The sequence below is a fragment of the Bidens hawaiensis genome, unplaced genomic scaffold (genome assembly GCF_021521415.1).
Source record: "Bidens hawaiensis isolate Kalapana, Puna unplaced genomic scaffold, B.hawaiensis_p1.1 tig00034358_1, whole genome shotgun sequence".
Taxonomy (NCBI): domain Eukaryota; kingdom Viridiplantae; phylum Streptophyta; class Magnoliopsida; order Asterales; family Asteraceae; genus Bidens; species Bidens hawaiensis.
This window is the reverse complement of record NW_027505318.1, coordinates 184,621-192,783: the sequence shown is the minus strand read 5'-3', so window position 1 is coordinate 192,783 and position 8,163 is coordinate 184,621. Positions and strand designations below refer to the sequence as shown.

The 8,163-nt window shown below is 34.9% G+C and overlaps 1 pseudogene across 1 annotated transcript; it reads left to right on the top strand.

Moving 5' to 3' along the window:
* Positions 1-603: 603 nt before the first annotated feature.
* LOC143612335 (protein DETOXIFICATION 46, chloroplastic-like) lies at positions 604-6,901 on the top strand (annotated as a pseudogene). Its single transcript, XR_013149929.1, has 14 exons — positions 604-1,056; positions 2,044-2,138; positions 2,214-2,322; positions 2,472-2,527; positions 2,629-2,684; positions 3,267-3,405; positions 3,484-3,621; positions 4,733-4,801; positions 4,885-5,008; positions 5,087-5,214; positions 5,569-5,646; positions 5,760-5,831; positions 6,365-6,427; positions 6,510-6,901. The product of XR_013149929.1 is annotated as a protein DETOXIFICATION 46, chloroplastic-like (transcript).
* The last annotated feature ends 1,262 nt before the right edge of the window (positions 6,902-8,163 follow it).

Sequence of the window (8,163 nt, the reverse complement as noted above, 5' to 3'; positions counted from 1 at the left end):
TAATACATATGTGATAATCAACTAAGCAACCAACAAACATGTAAGGAAGCGTAGATGTGGTATGATAATCTATATGATCCAGGAAACCTACACGATTCGTTTGAGAGCCATATGGTCCATATAGACTAAAAAAAGTTGTCATCATGTCCCATTTGTATAGTTGTCAGTCATGCGTAAAGCTGCAAACGAGCAGAGCCGTTCGTGAACAACTCGAGATCGACTCATTAAAAAACTCGATCGAGCTGAGCTTAATCAAGCCTGAGCCTGAGCTTCACTTATCGAGCTCGAGCTAGCTCGTGAGCCTAAATTAGCATATCATTTATGAAATTTTAAAAAATATATATTTATTAATTAATATATATAATGTTATATAAAACATAAATAAAAATAACTAAATAATATATATTATTTTATACATAAAATTATAATATGTAGTAAAATAATTACAAATATATAAAATTAATTAATACGAAGTAAATAGTAATAAGCCGAACTTAAACTTAACTATACGTTTGGGGGTGTATTATATTGTTACCGGGAAACAAACATCAACGAACGTCGTTGGAAGTATCTCACCGCTCTCTCACTTCACTTCAATTCAATTCAATTCACACATTTCAAACTGCAAAAATCCCCAAATTATGGACGCTAAAACCCTAATTCCACACAACAACTATTACCACTTCAATACAGTCTTCATAACCCCAAATTCCATTTCCAACCAATATTATAATACTCCTTCACAATCACTCTTCAGAAGAACAAACAATCGGCTGTTTACTCATCTTAACCGAACACTTTCAAAAGAACAAGGCTACAGGAACAACCGGATTCCTGCTACGGCTACCTCTATTATCGACACCGGTGACGATGATAAGATGGAGGAGGAACAAGTTGTCAGTCATTTGGCGGGAAACGAGAGTATTTGGAATCAGTTGGTGGAGATTGCCAAGTTCTCAGGTCCAGCTGCAGGACTGTGGTTGTGTGGACCCTTGATGAGTTTGATTGATACTGCTGTCATTGGCCAGTCCAGTTCCCTCGAGTTGGCCGCTTTAGGTTACCTCCGTTATCTTGTTCGTTTTCGCATATTATAATAATAATTACCTTTCGAACCACCATGTCTATGTTAAATGATAAAAATAAATGAGACCCGGTAATTGAAATAAATGAACAAAATTAAAGGTAAGAATAGTAAGAAGTTTAGAATCACAAATGTATAAATTTGAGAAAACCTCTTTATATACAACAACATTTGTTGTTTTATTTATCACAAGTATTTGCATTGTCATCCAATATTAACAATTTTAGACCACGTCTGCCTAATGCAACATATAGTGACATCGTGGGAACAAACCAACCCTAGAAAAATATTGTTCTTGGCTATTTTCTACTTGTTTAACTTTCATATTTCTACTTGTTTGATCTTCAATCAATATTTTACTTTTTTTTTTTACTATTTTATAACTCAATTGCCAAATGGTTTTGACCCATGAACCATGGATAGCTAGGATGAGTGAGATGAGAGATTAGAAGATTATGAAGCAAATTTAGGCTAAAAACTGAGTGTAGATTTAACACCTAAGCCTCATTATTTTACTTAATTAGAAGAGTAAGATAAGATATGCTTACAATAAACCTAACTATTATGGACATGTACAAAATAATATTAACATGATAACGTAGGAAACAATACCAATCTACCAAACATGAGAACGTAGGAAACAATATAAATCTGCATTAGCAATGTTTTATAATTAACAAAGAAAAAACCTAACAATGACAACAAAAGATTCAGAATCAGCAACATAATAACAACAAAAGCCTAATAATAACAAGAAAATACAAATCAGCAAATACTTATAATGTCTCATAATTGGAAATCAACAAATACGAACAAAAAATAATAGCAAATACTTATAAAAACAAACCTAATAATAACAACAAATTGGTTCTCACTGTTTTCATGTTAAGTATTTGTATTTGAACCTGAAACCTATTATGGATGTGATTTGTGATAATGATTGTTTAAATATCTGCTTGCAGGGCCGGGCACGGTGCTTTGCGATTACATGAGTTATGGATTCATGTTTCTTTCCATAGCTACTTCAAATATGGTGGCCACTTCACTAGCCAAACAGGTTTCTTTCATATGTTTTTATTTAGCTTTCATATTTCTATACCTGTTGAATAATCTGACTCGTCAAGTTGTTTAGGATAAATTCGAGGTGCAGCATCAGATATCAGTTCTGCTTCTTGTTGGAATGACGTGTGGTATAATGATGCTTTTATTTACAAGGTTCCGGGGAGAGTGGGCATTGAGCGGTAATAACATCTCTTTTTATTTTTTTTTTCTGTATAAATAGTACAAACAATAAAAAGGTTCTTGACAATCAAATTTGTCTATAAATTTGAATCTAGGTATCATCTTTTGTGTTTTTCCATTTATAAAATTCTATACTTGAATATTTCAGCCTTTTCTGGAGCCAAGAATGCACATATGTTATCAGCAGCAAACACATATGTTCAGGTCCTTTGGATTCTACAAAACTTTTTTGCATAAACTTATTACTTATTTTTGTATAACATCATTTTTTTAATCAGTAGAATGTGTTTGTCATATGTTAATAGATTCGAGGCTTGGCATGGCCTGCAATTCTAGTGGGGTGGGTTGCTCAGAGTGCAAGGTAGATACTAGACACATCATGAATTGACTAGGCGTGTAAACGAGCCGAGCTGAGCCCTTGATCCCAAGCTCGCCTAGGCTCGTTTAACTTATGAGAGCTTGAGCTCTGCTCGTTTCGAGTTCTATTTCTAAAGCTCGAGCTTGGCTCATGAGTAGTTTTCAGGCTCGAGCTCTGCTCTGCTCGGCTCGGGATCGACTCGTTTATTATTTGTCAACTACTTTATACATTTATAGTAATAATATTTGCATTCCTTATATTATAATTTTTGTATATAACATAATATATTAGTTTCTTTTATTTTATTCTATATATAATTACTGGTATATTATTAAGTAAGAATTATATAAATATTAGGCTCTTTTAGGCTCACCACCTAGCTCGATAAGTGAAGCTCTGGCTCGGGCTCATTTATCAAGCACACTTATTTAAGCTTGGCTTGATTCGAGCTTTTAGCGAGCTGATCCCGAGTATCTCACGAGCGGCTCGGCTAGCTTACACCCTAGTTTTGACCCCACCCCAGTTTTAACTGTTTCACGAACCGACCCACTTGTTTTGCCAGGCTTAATATTTCTTTTTAACCAGCCTGGGAATGAAGGATTCATGGGGACCCTTGAAGGCTCTGGCAGTTGCGAGTATTATTAATGGCAATGGTGATGTGGTGCTCTGCTTATTTTTAGGGTACGGCATTGCAGGAGCCGCATGGGCAACAATGGTGTCTCAGGTATGATTTAATAAATTTGTTTAACATGGATTGGTTAAGTTGTCGTATAGGTCGTGTGACACCTCACACATATTGTAGGTGGTTGCAGGATTTATGATGGTTGAAGCTCTGAAAGATAAAGGGTATAATGGTTATGCGGTTGCGGTTCCATCAGCTAATGAACTTGTACAAATATTCAAGCTTGCTGCTCCGGTATTTATAATGATGATGTCAAAGGTTTGTATCATTATTTCCAAAAAGATAACGGGCCAAATAAAAAAAAAGTGGCCAATTTTAGTTATAAGTATTCGAACTAGTTGCAATGCAATTCTCTGAACTACAAGATTTCCATTTTCTATAAAAAAACGACATTAACAATCCGGTTACTTTGAATAGAGAAAATGTTGATTCAATGGTTCTTTGAGTCTCAAATTTCATTCAAGTATATATTTGATTCAATAAGTCATAAATCTAATTTAAGTATATGATCGTCTAAACCAAGAAGCCAATGAAGACTGGTTTTTACCAGTGGCACATGCCATCCCTGGGATCCTTTTCCGTTTCCAGCCCATTGAGCCACCGACTATTCATCGGTTGGTTAGAAACGGAACCTGAACCCGGGTGGCAGTATCCGCAGGTGATAATAGTCTTACCTCCATTGGGTTGGTTTAAATGAACATATAGTTAAATTATAATTTTGACTTATTGAATTGATATACTTGAACGAAATTTGCACTTTGAGGAACTGTTGAAAAGACCTAATTGTTAACCATTGTTGTTATTTTATAGAAATCGGAAATGTTATCGTTAAGAGAATTGCATTTTAATTAGTGTCGTAATAATATATTTGGAGAAGTGAGATATTTATAGCTAATTGGAGACATGGGCAAAGCTTAAAAATTCCCCCCCCCCCCCGCGGCCGCGTTTTTCTGCTCAGTGGTGACGATCGTGCCTGGTTGAATTGTTCAACCCAAACACAAAATGTTTGACCCATTTATCTACACGCGCCAAACAGGTTGGTGTGTAATAATTAAGTGGTAAATGTGTTAATCTAGCTGGTGGGTTGTAATTAATGGGTTAAGCGGATTAATGGATCAATCTATTTAACTACACAGGTTAAAAAAGGCATCTGAACATGATCCGATTGATTAAACATGTCGATCCGAACACAAACTGATTTTTAAACCGGATAGATATGTCAACTAAAACCTGATTATTTTCGTATCGTATTCAGTCAATGTCAGAAATTGCCAACCCTGCATACAACACTTTAAATAACTTTATTTTTAGGCTCAGATTGTTATTGTAAAAATATTGTTTTTGTAATCATATTTAACACATGTTTTAGGTGGCATTCTATTCTCTACTTGTATACTTTGCAACATCAATGGGCACACAAACCGTTGCTGCTCATCAGGTTGGTGGGCCCGTCTTAACTTGATTTTTGCTATTAAAGTCAACTCACTTTGTTTGACTCTTAACTAACTTCTGTTACTTCAGGTTCTTGTCCAACTATTCTGTATGTTTGCTGTAGGAGGTGAACCGTTATCTCAAACCGCGCAATCGTTTATGCCAGAACTTTTATATGGTGCTAAGCGAAGTCTGTCAAAGGTTAATTTGTGTAGTTGTTTTAGCTCCTTTTTTTTTAATTTAAATAGTTTGTATATGATCTTCACATATGCTTGTTATTATATTTACTCAGGCAAGAACGCTGTTAAGTCAATGGTGATAATTGGTTCATTGTGCGGTTTAATATTAGGTGCTGTTGGTACAATTGTTCCGTGGTTGTTTCCTAAAGTTTTTTCACCTGATCCTCTGGTCATAAAGGAGGTTAGCTTTGATAACTACTTGTTTAGCTAAATAAAACCGGTCATGTTGGGGTTGACCTGTTTAACCCGTAATCCGTATAACCCAATTTTTTACAACCCACCAACCCGATTAACACACTTATAACTTGATTATTATTCGCCAACTTGTTTTAACGGTTCGGCTTTCATGATTTTAAGCGTCTGTGGGATAGGCTGATGTTTTTTGACATGAATAAAATATGGGTCGTGCTCAGGTAGTCAGGTTGAACGATTCTACCCGCAATGTGCCAACTCGACATGATTGACACCTCTTCATTATGAAAGAATAAAAATTATTTGTTTCTTGAAGTATTTTGGTTATTTTCTTTTAATGCAGATGCACAAAGTTCTACTTCCTTACTTCCTTGCTTTATTTGTCTCTGCATGTACTCATAGTCTTGAAGGAACATTGTTGGTATGCTTATTTTATAGTTTTATAACTAACCTCTTTTTGTGTTTCGCTTTTTCGTTACTGAATATTAATTTCTGGGTGTGTTAAAATAGTTACGATATGAATCTTGATTGCAGGCGGGACGTGATTTGAGATTTATTAGCATATCAATGAGTTCAATCTTTTCTTTGGGCGCTCTTCTTCTCATGGTAAGGAATTCAGATTATTGTTCTCTAGTGTTAATATTTTTTCTGCTTTCTGAAAGTCATGAATATATTCATGAACTACTGTCTCAAACCACGTGCAATATTTGAAATCTTCGTGGGCTTGACCTATTTAACCCGTTTATATTTTAAGTCTTAAAATAAAATGTTTTGTGGCCAAACTTATAATGATTTGAATTTTTTATGTTACTATTTAAAAGTTAATTAGTAATTGTTTTTTTTATATAGCTTTGCATTTTTAGTTGTAAAGTTGTAATTATAAAATCTAAATATGTTAAAATTAAAAAAAAAAAATCGGCTTAACCAGATTTTATCTCTTTTCTTGCATTAATACTTTGAAATTACGTATTGGTGGGGCTGTAAGTTTTCAGGCAGCGGGTCTCATGGGTATATAACAAAAGAATCAATGATATCAACCTCTTGTATTGATCTTTAACATGTTACATGGTGTTGAAGCATAACGTTTGATTTTTTTTTTTTTTTTGAAATGCTATATTTACCTTCTCTCTTGTTTGCAGTTTTTTAGTAATCTAGGATACGGGTTGCCCGGCTGTTGGTGGGCGTTAGCTTTGTTCCAATGAGTAAATTTTAACTTAAAACTACTCCTTAACGTCACATGTTCAAAATGTAACTCCAATATTTTTTATTTACTGTTATTTACAGTCTCGGTTTACTGTTGCTCTCGTACGTCTCGTGTCACCAAATGGCGTCCTTTACTCTGAGGATATAACCCGTTATGAAGTCGGGGGCGTTAGCACCGCTTAGCATGAATTCTAATTGGTAGTTTGAATCTTGTTAACATCAAAGATGTTAAGATGATTCAAGTATGTCTTTGTGATAGCATGATTATCACCATAGATTATGTACATGCTCTATAGTATATTATTTTAAGTCAAAACATTCAAGAAAGTGTCATTCTTTTGAGACCCAGGTTATGTACATGTACTAATGAACCATACTATATATTTCTTAAGCTTTCATAAATTACCAGAATTTGGTGACAACTTTTGTTGGATTATTTTAGGGTTGACTTGAATTATGCACAACACACGAAAGTGATTGTAACTGCAGATTAATTTCGTAAGTTTTCTTTTTTCTAGGTAAAAGGAACAATTAAAGATTTACATTAAGGAATTCAGTCTTAACCAACAAATCTTAAATGCAAAATTTCAAAACAATGCAATTCTCTCAAAAGTTTCTTTTTAAATGAACATTTAAACAATTATCTCTGCTTGTGTTGAGATTCCTTTTCGAGTTACATAAAAATAACTTATGTTTTTGAACAATGTCTTTCAGTTTTCTGCTCATTCTCTTTTCAAAATTATAAGAAAACTTGGTCATTGTGTAATAATAATCGTATTGTGGTGTTGTGTGTTCTAAAAGTGCAAACAAAGTTGCTTAGAAACGGACCGACGATTAAATTTTTGCCTTGTAGGTCTGTTAAGGGGGGGAAGGGGTGGTGGATGTGGTGGCATTACTCATCACACACCCCACCCAATCAAATGGTGCCACATCACCAACCCCAAATCCATCACATGTGATGGTTTTTTACTAGGGGTGGTGGTGTGATGGATTTTTTTTGTTTTTGTTTTGTTTTTTTGCAAGATTAAATGTTACAAAGATAAATAAATAAATAAAAACCGACAAAGAAATGGTTGATATAGGCCTCGTCACGTTTCCGCCAACTTAGCCGACTTTTATATCATTTTTATAGCATTCAAAAGTTCAAGGTTTAATTCGTAAATTATTCTAAATTCTGTTTAAAAGAAATGTAAAAGTTAAGGGTTTATTGTGTAAATTGTATTTAATATATAATAATAATAATATTAACAAAACCCACAGCACAACTCCTCCTTCCCTGTTAATTTTCCGGCAATCCATCACTTCCGGCGACGGCTGCCCCCCAACTGTCATAACCACCCCCCTCCCAACGGCTCTTTTTCTTGGAATCAACCCTTCATCACGCGTGACACCCATCACGCAAAATCCAATTTTTCCGCGTGACAAAGGGGCGGCGGCCGTGTGGAGAGGCTCACCACGCGTGATGGGAGCTCCATCACGCACCGCCCCGTCCCCCCTAATATGAGTTAATACAACAATCGACATCATTCACATGATACTTTCTTTCAACTACAAAAACTGTGAACCATGTTTTTACATGCAATTTGTGCACAAAACTGCCGTTCAAATAAGGGCAGGAGTCATTGAAAACTCGCCACCCTCTTACGAGCACTTAGATTTACCTACCAAAACTAATTTACCTTTACTGTACCTTTAATAACTCTCTTAACTAAATGACAGCATACCTCACTTTGAC